The 17526-nt window shown below is 36.9% G+C and overlaps 1 long non-coding RNA gene across 1 annotated transcript in view; it reads right to left on the bottom strand.

The window, feature by feature from the left end:
* The window catches only part of LOC139705439 (uncharacterized), a 45120-nt gene extending 30581 nt beyond the window's left edge, over positions 1 to 14539 (bottom strand). The window contains exon 1 of the long non-coding RNA XR_011707338.1: positions 14453 to 14539. This is a non-coding gene — a long non-coding RNA (uncharacterized lncRNA). The remainder of the gene's footprint in view (positions 1 to 14452) is intronic.
* Between the last annotated feature and the right edge of the window lie 2987 nt (positions 14540 to 17526).

Below are 17526 nucleotides of genomic sequence, written 5' to 3' on the forward strand. Positions count from 1 at the left end.
AAACCTTGAGCTGAAATAAATATTTTTCTCCTTTTAATCTGTTTATTTCTGCTATTTTTGTCAGTGCAACAGAAAATTAACTCAAGAGGGTTCTTCTTTTGAGATGTAGTAATGTCCTGATAAACCCATTGTAAGTTTAAAATATCATAAATCGAAAATACACTTAATGCAACTTACTGAACACCCTATCTCAGTAACACAGTCTATTGTAGAGTATTAGTTGCTGCCTCTCCTGAGCTGTGACTCACTGCACTGCCCAGCATGATGAGAAACTTATAAGCAAATCGCTAGCCTGAGAATAGATCAAATTTTAAAACTGAAAGTATGGTTTCTACTGAGTGCACATCTCTTTTGCACCATTGGAAAGTCAAAAGATCGTAAGTTGAATCATCATTAAGTCAGGGATCATCTGTATATAAATCTAAGTGTTATTAGCATATAGATATTTAAACCGACAGACTTGCCGAAATTCCCAGGGAGTCAGTATAGATTGAACTGAGGGTAAAGGACTTAGGACTAGGGAGCTCCAGTAATTAGAAGTGGAAAAGACAAGGAGGAATTGAAAGTGACAGCCAGGACAGTAAGAAACCCAAGAGAGGGTGAAGTCCTGGGAGCCAAGTGATGAAGGTATTTGATTGATAAAGGAAGAAATAATCAGCACTGGCAAATAATGTTTATTCTTTAAGTTACTTGGATTGACCATTTTATCTGGCCACCCATAAGTCATTATGCATTGATCACTGATGCTTTGACAAGGACTGGTTCAGAGAAAGGCTGAGCATGAACCCTAACTGGGGTGAACACCTGAGAAACAGACCAAGGGTCTTCATCAATAAGACTGGAATCATAAAATCCCTATCTGGGGACTGGGGTTGTGGCTCAGTGGTAGAGCGCTCGCCTAACATGTGTGAAGCACTGGTTCAATCCTCAGCACCACATAAAACATAAAAATAAACAAAATAAAGGTATTGTGTCCATCTACAACTAAAAAATAAAAATAAAAGAACCCTATCTGTCTCTAAGTATCTCTCTAAAGATCAAATATTACAGGTGAAAAAGTTTAATAAAATAGAGAGCAGGATATAAAAGACATAGAGTTTTCATTATGATCATAGCTATTGATAATCACCCACAATAAAAAATGTGTACATTTACTTTAACATTCAGGATTACTTCACCTCATATTGGAAAAATAAGTACACCTCTCCTCCTTTCAGGTTTTACTTCATTTCAGTTCTCAAAACTACTACACTAGCTGCTCAGAAGAGTCAGGAGAAAATGAAAGACTGTGTTATAAAAACAAATCAAAATTAATCACAATTATTTACTAATACTTGATGGTGAGGCAACATTGGGAAATTGGAGAAAGAAAGCATTGGAAGCTATACAATAGCAGATAACTATTTTAATAATGAAATAATAATAATTGTCAGAAACACTGACAATGGGTTTCTCTCACTGCTCACTACCACTTCTTATTCTCTACATGTCTCTTGCCTAAATATGTTTCCCTTTTTCTGGTAATTATGGAGAATCCAAGCCCTTGTCCCAGTCAATATGGCTCTCTGGCAACCAAGCTGCGTAGCTAATCCCCACTGAGAAACTTCAGTGGAGTGTCAGCCCCCACCAGCTGGAGTGCAGGCTGAGGTAAGCCAGGGTGCACCAAGCTGTCGCCCCTTGGCAGTCTGGATCCAATAACAGTGTGAAAATGGAAGTGGGAGCAGACCCAAATGGAAGAAAGTTCAGACTCAAGAGCTATCTAATAGTGTTGATACTTTTCTGAAACCTGATTAACATAAATTTGGATCAACAGCATTGACTCAAGAGCTATATAAGTCCCTAGATCAGAACACTCAAGCAGTAACCTGCTATCAGGTCCTCCTCTCCTTGTAACAGTTCTATTTCTATTCTCATACTTAAATAAATCCTACGCTTTTCACTTTTGCATTCCATTGTTTGTAAATTTCATTCTTTGGATTTGAGAGACAAGAACCCAGAAAGAAATTGGCAGTTAACTGTTGAATCTGCTGTGACACTGAAGGGCATAGCCTGCCATTAAGAGCTGCTACATGTCACTTAATAGTAGTGAAGAAGAATCCAGGTTTGCCAGTTGTGACCTCTGCAGCTATTGCTGGCAGGCATCCCCTGCCTTGATTATCTGATAACACTAAAATGAGCTTTCTTAGCTGCAGAATCCTGCAACTTACGCAGACCCTACCCACCAGCAGAAGCAGAGCAACTCCAGTTTTAGTGGGACTGAGCAATCAACAATTATGTTCAGCTAGGGTCCCATTTGAGAAGTATAAGATACTTCCTCCATATTTCATATATCTTTCCTCTCTCTCAAAGAAATTTGGAGATGATAGTTGTTATTGACCAGGGCCCTCAGTCCCCTCTGTGTGCATTCCCCACCTCCACTGACCACCTCCTAGGTACACAACATGTGTAGAGCATAACAGGAACATTGTAGCTAAAAAGGAGGCCCAGTTTTGCCTTTGTAATTAAACAAAGGCTAAAATGCAGTCACTATCTACATGAATAAGATATTGTAGTCACCCCTGACACACACATACCCTTATCCACAGACTCCAGTGGATGCCTGAAAGAACAGATAGGACCAAACCCTATATATACTGTTCTTTCCTATACATACTATGATAAAGATTAATTTATAAATTAGGCACAGAAAGAGGATAACAACAACAATATAACAACAAGTATAACACTGTTCTATAACAAAATTTATGAAAATGTGGTTTCAAAATATTTTCTTATACTGTGTTCAAATTTCTTGTGATGAGGACATGAGACACAATGTCTATGTGATGAGATGAAGTGAGGTGACTGACATAGGCATTATGAAGAAGTAAGGCTACCACTGGCCTTCTTACCAGAACAGAAGCACTGCAATACCACAGTCAATCTGATAGCCAAGATGGCTACCAAGTGACTAACAGCAAGCTACACTGAACAAAGGGATGAATCATGTTCTGGGCTAGATGGAACAGGACAGCATGGAATTTCATCACCCTCCTCAGAATGGGATGCAACTTAAAAGTTCTGAATTGTTTATTCCTGGAATTTTTCATTAAAAATTTTCAGACCACAGCAGACCACAGGTAATTGAAAGTATAGAAAGCCACCCATAAGGGTGGATTAATGTATTACTTACAGGGAAGATATAACAAGATATAGTAACTTTGGTCCAATACTTTTCTTCTGACTTTTTAGGGAAATTGTCCTTTCCAGGATCTTGGTAAGAGAAGGAAAGTGTGTAAAGCACATGGGTTGAGATGGGGGAGTAGTGAATTCACCTATCAACCCTGAGATCTGCTTTGTGTTAATGGTGAGCCTATCTTGGAGGAAAGTAAAGGTGAAGGAGGCAATCCTCTAAGACCAAAAAAAAAAAAAAAAAAAAAAAACCCTCCCAATAAGCAATTTTATTTATTTATTATTTGTTTTATTTAGTTACACATGACAGTACAATGATCTACATTTTAATCAGATGGGATACAATTTCTCATTTTTCTGAGTGTACAGGTTGCAGAATCACATTGGTCATGCAGTCACGTATATACTCACAGCAATAATAATGTCTATTTTTATTCTGCTGTCCTTCCATTCAATAAGCAATTTTAGCATGTGCTCAACCCTGGGGGAAATGTGGTACTTCAGTAGAAGGAGAAAACTTTATTTTCTAATCTCATATTAGTATATTACTAGTGTTATTAAGCTGGACTTATCACTAATTTTTTTCTAAAGTTCATTTTCCTTATCTATGTCAAAAATTCATGAGAACTAACTAAAATAATAAACATGAAAAAACAACTTTGTAATGCCCAAGATCCTACACTGTGAGGTGTAAGACACTTCAGGAACACATCCTAGTCTGTCACTGATTTCCAGCAGCTCCCTGACTGTTCCATAGTCACTGTTACGAACAGCTCTCCACAGACAATCAGGTGATGTGTGGCATCTTTCCCACAGGAAGATATAGTGTAGCTTACCCTCTAGATCAGTCTGGCAATGTTCTTGATCTCTAATTTCTCTGTACCAAGACATGCCGTGGTGCCACCTGAAATGCAGGTTTTCTTAGTCCCCCTTCCTGATTTACCTGCAGTGGATCAGCTCCCCACCAGTAATGGGTTTTCTTCTTTTATTTTACCATATCCAACTTTCTGATTCCTTAAACTGTTCTGAGAGTCTAGTATTAAATCCCAGTTAAATCTCTCTTTTCACGAACCACCTCACTGAGAAGCTGTTTATCTACTTTCCTGGTCTCATGCCATGGAGCAGCTTGGAAAACAACCTCCTCAACCTTTCCATCTTCCTCCAACCCCTGTCTTTTCATGGTTTCTTAAGGTGGAATGTTAGATGACTAATTTGAGAATTTTTAAAATATAAACATTATACCTATAAATTCCCTTTAAGAACTGCCTTAGCTTTATCATATGAATTTTAATATATTATGTTATTTCATTCATCTCAAAGTATGTTCTAGAGTTATTTTTTATTTCTTCTGTCACTTACTGGTTATTAAAGAGTGTTATTTAATCTCTGTATTTTTGTGAGTTCCTCAAATTTGGTACTGATTTTAAATTATTTCTCTGGTGGAGAAGAAACTTTATATTTCAATTATTTTATACTGATCAAAGTTTGTTTTATGTTTAGTATATGGTCTGCCCTGGAAAATGTTTCATTTATATTTGTAAAAAATGATATTCTGCCCTTATTAGGTGGAGTGTTCTTTACAAATGACTCTGTTAGGTCTAGTGGGTTAATTATTGTTCATGGTTTTTCTCTTCCCTTGTTAATCTTCTGCATAATTATTCTATACATATCTTAGTCAATTTGGATAATTAAAACGGATTACCGTAGACTGGATGGTATACACAACAGAAATTTATTTCTCACATTTGTAGAAAGTTTGAGATCAGGAGGCCTGCATGGTCAGATTATGGTGAGGATATTCTTCTTGGCTTGCAGATAATCATCTTGCTCTGTCTTCCTCACAAGGCAGAAAGCAGACAAAAATTAGTTCTTTTGTCTCTCCTAATAAACCTCAAAATGTTTTCACAATCATTACCTCCAAAGGCCTCATTTCCTAATGAAAACGTCCCTCTGGGGATTAGAGTTTCAACATATGAATTTTAGGGGAACCCATACATGCAATCCATAACAATACACAACTGAAAGTGGATTACTGAAATTTTCAAGTATAATTAATTTTCTTTTTCTCCCTTCAATTTCTGTCAGTTTTCACTTCATGTATTTTTGCAATATACACACACAGTATACACACTTGTTATATCCTGATGAAAGTACCCCTTTTATCACTGTAAAACATCGCTGTTTACCTCTCTATTTCTAGTAACATTTTTGTGTGTTTTAAAGTCTACTTTGTCAAATAATACATAGCCAATTCAGCTTTCTATGGTTACTGTATGAATATATTTTTTTTTTTTTTTGAATACTAGGGATTGTGCTTTACCACTAAGATTCATCCCCAGGACTTTTTAATTTCTTTTTAATTTTATTTTTTGATACCCAGGGGAAATTTACCACTGAGCTATATTCCTAGCCCTTTTTATTTTTAATTTTGAGACAGGGTCTCAAAATAGAGGCTTTCTAAATTGCTGCATAGTATGCCTTGAACTTGTAATCCTCCTGACTCAGCCTCCCTACTAGTGGGATTACAGGCATGTGGTGGCTATATGCATATCTTTTCCATACTTTTACTTTCACTCTGTTTGTATCTTTGAACCTAAAATGTGTCACCTATAGATAGCATAGAGTTCATTTTTATTTATTTTTTCCTGTTGGACAATCTGTACTTCTCATTGGGTTGTTTAATCTATTCCAATTCACTGTTTTAGCCAGTGATTCTTCAGGAAAGACTTGCTGGAGACTGGTAGGAAGGTACTTTCTTCCTCTTGGAAAATTCAAAGGAAGTTCATCTCTACCTCTGGATGTGAGTAAGAAAGAACTGTAACCCTATTTTTATAACCTCATGGGAAAATAGCCAGTATTGTGGACAGAGCAGATAGAGAGAAAGAACTTGTGATAACTAATATCAATTGCTTAAGATAAAAATAACCATTTGCTTCAGGTTCATCCTACGTGTGTGAAAGTCCTCTTCAGGCCCAGTCAAGACAGTGATGTTTTATCGTGGCCCATCTGACCCATGGGCCACAAATGCATCTTTTTTGTCCCATCATCCCTACACACTCTTAGAAGCAAACCACAACCTACTGCTTCTCTGAAGAGGATCTCTACTGGGTGTCTCTGCCATCACAGTAAAAGCAACCTCACATGTGTTGACAAACTGGAATTTCTGCTCTTTCTGTATCACATCCCAACAACCACTGACTTATTAGTTATTTGATACAGTTAGGAAGATTTTTGGAAATATTTGTTCAAATCTGGCAATTTCTTTCAGTGCATAAATTGGTCAAAATTATCTTGTTTACTCAATGGAATAAGTCTACTTACGAGAAAAAATAGAGGCTATCTAAATATCCAAAGCTAGGATATGGGTAAACTGAAAAGCAATTTTGAAAAGTGGAAAATTATTTAATGGTGTCCTTACACCATTAAGATAAAATAGGGACATGGAATAAGAATTCATTGCTATCATAATATTTAAAATGTAATTACATAAGAATATGTAAGATATGATCTCTTTTTAAATACTATACACATATTCATACATTCCCAGCCCTTTCAATTATTTTTATTTTGAGACAAGAACTTACTAAATTGCCAAGGCTGGCCTCTAACTTATGATCTTCCTGCCTCAGCTCCCTAAGTAGCTGGGATTACAGATGTGCAACACCATGCCTAGCTAAAATTATTTATTTATTTATTTGTTCTAATTTGTTATACATGACAGCAGAATGCATTTCAGTCCATAGTACATAAATGGAGCACAATTTTTCATTTTTCTGGTTGTATACAAAGTAGAGTCACACCATTGGTGTCTTCATACATGTACTTAGGGTAATGATTTCCATCTCATTCCACCATCTTTCCTACCCCCATGTCCCCTCCCTCCCCTTTGCTCTAACCAAAATTTCTCCATTCCTCTCATGCTCCCCACAACCCCCATTATAGATCAGCATCCACTTATCAGAAAAAACATTCAGCCTTTGGTTTTTGGGACTGGCTTTCTTCACTTAGCATGATAGTCTAACTCCATCTATTTACCTGTAAATTCCATGATTTTATTATCTTTTAATGCTTAGTAATATTCTATTGTGTATATATACACCACAGTTTCTTTATCCATTCATCTACTGAAGGCCATCTAGGTTGATTTCCACAATTTAGCTATTGTGAATTGTGCTGCTATAAACATTGATGTGTCTGGGTCATTGTAGTATGCTGTTTTTAAGTCCTTTGGGTATAAACTGGGGAGTGGGATAGCTGAGTCAAATGGTGGTTCCATTCCAAGTTTTCCAAGGAATCTCCATACTGCTTTCCAGATTGGTTGCACCACCAGCAGTCCCACCAGCAATGTAAGAGTAGGGAAAACCACATCCTCGCCAATACTTATTATTACTTGTATTCCTAATAACTGCAATTCTGGCTGGAATGATATAAAATCTTAGAGTAGTTTTGATTTGCATTTCTCTAATTGCTAGAGATGTTGAACATTTTTTTCATATATTTTTGGATCGATTGTATATCTTCTTCTGAGAAGTATCTGTCCAGCGTCTTTATCTAAAAATTTTAATGAAATAATTCCGTAACAATTTTCCTTTAGAAACTGAATGAAAGAGGATGCATTCTTTTTTAAAAAATACCTTTATTTTTTATTTTTTTATAAGCAGTGCTGAAAATCGAACCCAGTGAAGCATTCTACCACAATCCCAGCCCCCAGAGGATGTATTCTTATACAACATAAATTCAGACAACTCCCACATATTTTTAATGTGGCTTTATATTTTTATAAGCATTTAATTTCAATAAAACAATGAAACAGTGTATCAGAGTGTACATTTCTTCTCAGTCCCTGGGTATCCTATCTAACCTATGAACACCTGGGTGACATTCTTATGTAATTTTAAATTACAACACTGGATATTAAATAAAAACCAAAGTCAATAAATCATCTTAGAAATCTAAAAAGCAGGTAAATAACAGGACAATTTATTTTTAGGATACAGCCATGATAATTTTTCTCCTTAGTACCACACCAAGCAGAAATAAACTCAATTTATAATTCACCAAGCATGTGAATTTTAACCTTTGTGATATCAGATATTTATAAAATATTTTGAAATTGTCTTAAAATTCACATACAATGTGAAAGTATTCATTTTTAAGGTAGATTTGAAATTTTCATGACTCAAATTCCAATGAACTGTCAATACTGGGATATTTGTACTTACATAGGAAATGACCAGGAAGAGTGAGCACTAATCTAATAATATTGGTTTATTGGGTAACAAGTCCTAATATTGGAATCAGTGTATTAAAGGAGACTTTACTTATTAATTCATTTAGGAATATATGTTATATAGTACTTGTGAAATAAAATTAACTTTAGAAAAACAAAATAATCATATTCAGGTTTAGGTATGCATTTTTATATTTCCATTTTAAATAGATAGGCAAAATCAATCTTTCTCCTTGTCTATATCAGTGAGGCCCAATCTCTAATCCTCATTTGTTTCATCATTATCACAGAGAACCCACTATCTATTATGTCCAGTTTAGAAAAATATGAATTTGAGCATTTCTAACACAATTCCACAGTAGGTACTGAAGAAGGTGCTCTTAAGCACCTACCACCATACACAGAGTTTGAACCATCAAGATGGAAAATGAGTTGCCTAGATTCCCCACCATCAGTGACTCCAGGGGAACCTGATCTCTCCTTTCCAGTATGATCAGATGGTGCTAGCAGAGCTGGTAATCCTGAACTCTGAGCCATAAACTTAGGAACTACCAATGCTGAGGGAGGGTCCTAATACCCTATGAAGATGGAGCATGGTTCCTACACTCTTCCAAGTTTCCTTTCTCTTCAATAGAATGTTACTCTGAAACTGTAGAACATGACTGCATTCATTCACTGAGTTGGAATTGTACAGCCATCACATCTGAGCCCATTCTCCTAGAATCCCTGAGTAGCAGACAGAATACCTTCTTAGACAATGGATTAACGGAGTATTGTTCAAGGGACATTTCTCTTCTTGCTTAATGGGATAATTCTCCCACATAGAGATGGAGAAATAGAAGCTTCATGGGAGGGGAAAAGGATAAGTAATACAGAACCTAGAAGCTTCATTTCAAATATCTGATAAGGACAGAATGTTCGTGTCCCTTGATCACCATCAAAATACTTATTTTGAAGCTTATTTGGAGATGCAACCCTGAAAGAATTAAGGTAAAATTAGGCCATAAGGATGGGGCCCTGATCTGATGAGATTCATATCTTTAAAAGAAGAGACACCAGCCAGCTCCCTATCTGAATGCATTTCCTGAGGAAAGGCCATGCAATGACATACTAGGAAAGATAGCTGTTTGCAAGTCAAGAAGACCTCACCAGAAGTAGAATTTGCCAGCACCTTGGTCATGAACTTCTATTCTCAGAACTGAGAGAAAATAAATGTCTATTGTTAAAGCCATGAAGTCTGTGGTTTTTTTAAGGCAGCCCAAGCAGATTCACACAACATTAAAAACATCCCTAAAACTTGTCCACTCCCAATATATTCATGGGGGGATGTAAAAAAAAATGCTAACGGGGAAAAGACTGTGATTTTAGGATCTGAAGGAGGAGGGGTCTTGTTTGGTAGAAACATGGATGATTCTCAACTCTGTATGAGCTCGGGGAAGTGTTTGTCTTAGAGTTCCTCAGTAAAGTACTTTCAGCAGCCCGCTCTTTTTTGCAAAGCCTTAAAGAAGCTCATCTTTGGGCAGAGTAGCACTCAGATTTCTCAAGCTCTTTCTCTGCTAGCTCCCTTTTCAGAATGCTTCCCCACACATTCAGCTGCTTTGAGCTTCCTGAACTCTGAATTATCTATTTTTTATGAGCAAGGGTATGTTTTCAATCACCTCTACTTTTGCCATAGTTTTAGAATCTCCTCCTGACAGGAAGCTGGAGCAAGTTCAAGTTTATAGGAGAAAGCAAACATTCTTTAAATAATTTTGTATTTAACTATTGTGCTGATTATTATTCCATTTAACTGACTGAGTTTTAAAATACATCATTTGAACTGTATGTGGTGACATGTGCCTGTAATACTAGTGACTTTCCTGGCTGAGGCATGAGAATTGCAAGTTCAAGGCTAGCCTCAGCAATTTAGTGAGACCCTGTCTCAAAAAAAATTTTAAAGGGATGTGGTTCAGTGCATAAGTGCCCTTGAGTTCAATCTCCAGGATCCACTCCCAAATACATTGTTTGAGTTCTTTATTGGGGAGTTAATTTAGGAATAATGGCCATACCTATTCATATACAGCAAGAGTAGAAAGAAAGATATTTCAACTTATATTCCATAAAAAATTCAGTTAAAATATATATTTGTTCTTATGGATAGAAATCTAGTATCCAAAGAAAGCATATACTTAGGCTGTGGAAATAAGATCAGGTGCACAGTTTATTCTGCTCTGTATCTTCATTTTCTTCTACCAGAGTTGTTCTCTAAAGAACCTGTAATAGTCTCAAACCATAAAATTTTCCTTTCTATCAAAGACCCAAGTAAAAAGATAAAATTAAAAAACTTTTTTTTTAATTTATTCTTTAGTTTTCAGTGGACACAACATCTTTGTTTGTATGTGGTGCTGAGGATCGAACCTTGGCCCCATGCATGCCAGGGGAGCACAATACCGCTTGAGCCACATCCCCAGCCCCTAAAATTAAAAAACTTTTAAAAGAAAATATATGTGTAAATCTTCAAGTCCTTGGATTTGTAACAGATTCTTAGATCAACAGCAGAAATACAAACAATAAATAAATAAATAAAATGAAACAACCCAAATATCCATCAATGGATGCATAAAATGTGACATACTCACAGATAAAATGTTATTCAGTCATAAAAAGGAATAAAGTACTAATATATGTTATAGCACAGGCAAACCTTGTAAACATTATGCTAAGTGAAAAAAAGGCAGATACAAAGCCACATATTATATGATCCATTTATATGAAATGTTCAAAATAGGTAAGTTCACAGGAAAAGAAAGTATATCAGGGGTGGCAAGAAGCCTGGAAGAGAGGAAAATAAGGAGTCTGCTTAATGGGTACAGGTCTTCTTTTGGGGATGGTAAAAATATTCTGCAGTTAGATAGTGGTGATAGTTGGAAGAACACTGTGAATAGACCAGAAACCGCTGAATTGTATATAAGTTGAGTGTCTCTTATCCAAAATGAATGGGACCAAAAGTGTTTCTGATTTGGGAATATTTATATATACATATTTAGATATCTTGAGGATGGATCTAAATCTAAACACAAAATTAATTTATTCTTCATATATACCTTATACATAGCCTTAATTTTTTTTTCAGTATTGAGGATTGAACCCAGGGTCTTTTGCATTCTAAGAAAGCATTCTATCAGTCAGTTACATCTCCAGCCTTTTTTTGAAATTTTATTCTGAGACAGTCTTTCTAAAGTTGCCCAGGTTGGCCTTGAACTTGCAAACCTCCTACCTAACCTCAGCCTCCCGAGTAGCTGGGATTATAGGCATGCACCACTGTGCCCAGCTCTTAATGGTAATTTTATACAATATTTTAAAATAATTATTTTCATAACAAATGAGGTCAGGTATGGTATTCAGTAGGTATTTCTGTCAAAACTTTCAGAATATGAGTTGGGCACAGTGGCACATGCCTGTAATCTCAGCGTCTGGGAAGGCTGAGGCAGTTAGGATTGCAAGTTCAAAGCTTGTCCCTCAGCAACTTAGCGTGGTGCCTGCCTCAAAATAAAAAATGGCTGGGAATGTGGCTCAGTAGTAAAGCACCCATGGGTTCAATCCCCCAGTACCAAAAAAGAAAAAAGAGGGAGTTGGGGATGTGGTTCAGTGATTAAACCCCTCTGGGTTCAATTCTCAGTACCAATAAATAAATAACAACAACAACAAAAAAAAAAGAAATGTATTAAAATGATATAATTTTATAACTTGTTAATGTAATAGCATTTGAGTTTAGTGGTTGCTATAATTTGAAATAAAATCAGGTAATGTTTTTTCTCCTTCCATTGTGAACTGTGTTGGTTTCAAAGGTGAACTGAATGCCTTCCCAGTATCCCAGTAGGCTTTTTTTTTTGGCGGGGGGAGGGTGGCAGGCAGTGCTAGGTATTGAACCCAGGGCCTCACATATGCTAGGCAAATAACCTACTAAGCCATATCCCCAGCCTGCAGTAGACTTAATTTTTACTGTAATTTTTAAATAATTATGGTCACTGTGCCGTTGAAAATTAATTTTTATTAAGTGTTATTTTCCTATTGGGGCATGTGGCAGATTCTTAACATTTATGTGTAACCTGGTTTTCTTTTTTTTTATGGAACAAATATCATTTTTAAATGTGGATTTTAAAGTTTTACTCTTCAATGTTTATTTTCTTCAAACAAGATTTTTGTCCATGATCTTTTCAAACAACTTGTAGACTAACAAATGTTCACTTTTTTTCATTTACTCAGAAGATACGTGCAAATATCCCATTGTTTTCACAAGTAACCAGGTTTACAAGTTTGCCAAGTTATTTCATCTCAAAAATAATTATTATCATATTATGCTTTCAACGTAAGGTATTTTTTCATTACATAGATTTTACTTTACATGCTTCTATTGTTACAGCTATTATTTGATCATCATTTGTCCTTCACTGGTACCAAAATGTACATCACGCAGGTGTGAGTCTCCTCTTAACAAAGACCACCAGGACTATACCTGTTGTCACATAGTATGTAATGAATTGTAGTAATAAATATGTCTTCACATCATTAAAAAAGAAATGAATTCTCTGGGGGATGGGGCTGGGGCTCAGCAGTAGTGCACTTGCCTGGCATGTGTGAGGCACTGGGTTTGATTCTCAGCACCATGTATAAATAAATAAATAAGAAAGATCTATCAACAACTAAAAAATATTTTTTAAAAAATGTATTTTCGGGGCTGCAGATGTAGCTCAGCAGTCAAAGCCCCAGCACAGGGGGAAAAAACATGTGCTTTGATTTTCACCTCAAAGGGTTTTTCTAAAAAAAAAAATTGTTAAAATATTACCCTCAAGGCTGGAGTTGTGGTTCAGTGGTAGAGCACTTGCCTAGCATGCGTGAGACACTGGGTTCGATCCCCAACACTACATTAAAAAAAACAAACAGCTGGGGTTGTGGCTCAGAGGTAGAGAGCTTGCCTAGCATGCGTGAGGCACTGGGTTCGATCCTCAGCACCACATAAAATACAATAAAGATATTGTGTCTACCTTTAACTAGAAAATAAATATTTAAAAAACTAAATAAACAAATAAAATATCACTCTTCTCCAAAACAAAAACATATATTCCACAACAGCTCTTTATACTGTCATGTCTAGCCTCAGTTCACAGACATAACTGGCACATAAATTAATAAATAATTTTAAAACTTGTTGAATGAATAAATGATACACAACTAAAATGATATATAATTAAAAGATGACTAATAGGGAGGTAATGAATAAGAAAATGATCTAAAATGAGACAGGTAAGAATTGGATTTGGGGGCTGGGGTTGTGGCACAGTGATATGTGTGAGGCACTGGGTTTGATCCTCACCACGCACCAAAAATAAACAAATATTAATAAAGGTATTGTGTCCATCTACAACTAAAAAAATGTATATATATAAAAATAATTGGAGCCAGGTGCAGTGGAGCATGCCTGTAATCCCAGCGGCTTGGGAGGTGAGGCAGGAGTTGTGAGTTCAAAGCCAGCCTCAGCAAAAGCTAGGCACTAAGCAACTCAGTGAAACCCTGTCTCTACATAAAATACAAAATAGGGCCGGGGATGTGGCAGTGGCCAAGCGCCCTTGAGTTCAACTCTCAGTACAAAAAAAAAAGAAAAGAAAAGAACTGGTATCTGTAAAGGAAAACCCAAAGTCTGAGAACATTATCTGTATGCAATGTGTATCTAAAGAATACAGGCCAGTTATTCTCAGCCACTTTGAAAGTGGTGCTCTAAAAAACAAAATCCTGCCAGGTATGGTGGCAAAACTGTAATCCTTACTACTTAGGATAAACAGCAGGATTGCACGTTGGAGGCCAGCCCAAGCAATTTAGGAAGATCTTATCTCAAAATAATAAAAATAAATGAATAAATAAATAAAGGGTTGAAAATATGTAGTGTTTGCCTAACATGTTCTAGGCTGAGGGTTCAAGTTCCAGTACCACAAAAGAAGAAAGGAAAGAAGGAAGGAAGGAAGATCTCCAAATTTCTAAAAACTCAAGAGTCAACACTTGAAGGGACCAGAATACCTGGATGGCTCTGGCTTGAGAAATTCTTCTAATGTCCTCGGCTCCTTTCCTTGCTCCAACATGCAGATTGCCTCTGTCTTGGTGACACAATACCCTACAAATAAGAAAAAACACAAGACTTGGGCCAGGTTTGTGGATTTCCAGGTTCTTGAAGGAGAAAAGTACAGCTCCAGGATCTATATAACAATAGGACCATTTAAACTTTTCACTGGAAGTGGGGGGAAATGTTATTTCTAGATCAAAAGGGAAAAGACCTTTGGCCCACTGGTTAGCTTTGGATCCTATGTTTCAATCTAAAAATCATTAATCTAGCTAGGCATAGTGGCACATGCCTGTAATCCCAGTGGCTCAGGAGGCTGAGGCAGGAGGATTCCAAGTTCAAATCTAACCCCAGCAACTAAGCAAGACCCTGACTCAAAAATATAAAGGACTTTGGATGTAACTCAGTGGTAAAACACCCCTTGGGTTTAATCCCTGGTAACCCACTCCCCCAAATCAATAATCTCTATAAAGGATGATGTGTACCAGCAACTTTAAAAAGAAATTTTATTTGGAATTATATAAAACACAATCCTTACCCACTGAGATGAAGTGGTTGTAGTTCTCCAGAATCACAGCCCTATAAAAGGTCCTTTGAGCAGGGTCCAGGTGCTGCCACTCCTCTTGGAAGAAGCCTACAGCTACAACCGTGAATGACCCTGGTCCCTTTAAAAGTATATTTGTGGGGCTGGGGCTGTAGCTCAGTGACAGAGTGCTTGCCTAGCATGTGTGAAGCACTGGGTTTGATCCTTAGCACCACACAAAAATAAACAAATAAAATAAAGGCTTTCTGTCCATCTACAACTACAAAAAAATTATTTTTAATTTCTATGATGAGCTGAAATGGACAACATGCAATGTTTGAAGCACAAAACCTTGTTGTGTTCACTATTGATACCTGAAGAGAAAAATGTCACACATAACACACCTAATCTGGAAATATTTTGGCATTTTAATGTTGTGGGAGAACAAATAATAGAAGTACCCTCAGAAGTACCTATCCATATACTAATGGGTACTTTAATCCCAGCTGTTTGGGAGGCTCAGGTAGGAGGATTGCAGAATCAAAGCCAGCCTCAGCTATTTAGCAAGGTCCAAAACAATTCAGTAAGACCCTGTCTCCAAATAAAATATATAAAAAAAGGACTAGAGATGTGACCAGTAGTTAAGTGCCCCTGGGTTCAATCACCGGTACCAAAAAAAAAAAAAAAAAAAAAAGTACCCTATCCATATACTAATCTTTGATTCATGAAAAAAAAAAAAAAATCTGAGGCTCCTCAATTGTCTCACTTTCTGGGAATGTAAAAAATGAATTTTTGGCTATTCAGTGTATTATTCATCAGGAGAGACTGTAAGCAAAAATAACCAACATGGTTTCAACACCATTATGAAAACACAAATAACTAGGATGGAAGCAGACCTCAAATGGAACAGTAAGCTTTCCTTTATTCCACAGTGGAGTCTATCAATCAGGCATTGTAAGGGCTCCTTTTCTGGGTAGAAAAATGGCCTTCAGTTACAAAAGGGGTATGAGTTTTAAAGTTTACAATGAGGGTGGGCTTAATCATTGGAAACTGCAGACATGCTGATCGAACAGTTAAGGAACTAGTAGTGTAGTGTAATCCCCTTTCTCCACAGAAAAGTCTTAACTGGGCTTCTCCAGAAATCTTCACCATGGCTGATTTGGGGACTGTCAGCAAAAACGTCTCTGCAAAAGAGTTCAGTGTAGATAAATTTCCTATTTTCCATTTTGCCCTGTTTTACTTGGCCACTGGCCAGGAAGATGCCAGCACTCCAGGTGCTGGACACCCCCTTACTAGTTTTTCACAAATGTATCCAGTATAGTAGTTTGTAGAAATGTGCAAACAAGGCTGCTAGCCTTGAGCTGGGCTTCACAGAGATGTCTACATTTTTAAGATAAGAGAAGATACCAATTGGGCTCCATGGTAACAGCTGGCAGGGGGAGGAAAGAGAGGGGAGGGGAGAAGAAGCTCTCCCCTTCTCAGATGTTGTCCTTGAAGTGTTAACTTGCCCAAAACAGTAAAAGGAAAAAGCTGCTTTTATGTAAACTTCTGCAGACTGTGAACTTCTGATCCCCTCCCCTTACATGCTGGATATAAAACTCTGAAACTACCTGAACTCGGGGTTCAGGAGATTGATTGATTACAGCAGAAGCTGTGCTCTCTTAATCTTGCTTCAGCCAAATAAAACTGTTTCCTGCTATCTTCGGTGCCTTACCTAGTCTGTCCCTACAACAGTAGTCCAGGTTGAAATTTTAACTAAGGAAGGCAGTTGTAAAATGTTTGAAACTCTAACAATGAGGAGATAGGAACTCAGATCCTGAGAGATGAAAACTCAGATCCTACTCATTGCATTTCTTCTTCCCGTGGGATTCATTGTTTCCCAGAGTTTCTCACTATCTACTGTGCTCTGTTCAGGACTAATTGGTAATTGCGGAAGTTCGAAGTTTAGGGTCCAGGCTTCAGTATCACCTCTTTCCTTCAAGGCCTATTGTTCTTGGAAAAGGTTTAATGTTTGGCTAATTTCTCTCCCTCTCCTGAGCCACATCCTCTTTCCTTTTTTTTTTTTTTTTTTGCTTTTAATTCAAAATTGTACTTACATATTTGAGTGGAAATTTGCTTAAAATGAGAATGGACTTCAATTACAAGGAGCCTGCAAAAATAGGAAAGAATTCTCAAATATTAAAAACCTTGCCAGGGCAGTGGCACATGCCTGTAATCCCAGCAGCTCAGGAGGCTGAGGCAGGAGGATGGCAAATTCAAAGCCAGCCTCAGCAATGGCTAGACACTATACTACTCAGGGAGACCCTGTCTCTCAATAAAATACAAAATAGGGCTGGGGATATGGCTCAGTGGTCAAGTCCTCCGGAGTTCAATCCCCAGTACAAAAAAAAAATCCTTGACTACTGAATTTAAAAACCAAAATCAAAACACCCAACTGAAGGAGGGAAAGAGAATGGATAAATAAGAGATTCAAACCTTCTTTCCTGAGTATCTAAAATAACAAAATTTTCT

Source organism: Marmota flaviventris, chromosome 4 (genome assembly GCF_047511675.1).
Source record: "Marmota flaviventris isolate mMarFla1 chromosome 4, mMarFla1.hap1, whole genome shotgun sequence".
NCBI classification, from domain to species: Eukaryota; Metazoa; Chordata; class Mammalia; order Rodentia; family Sciuridae; genus Marmota; species Marmota flaviventris.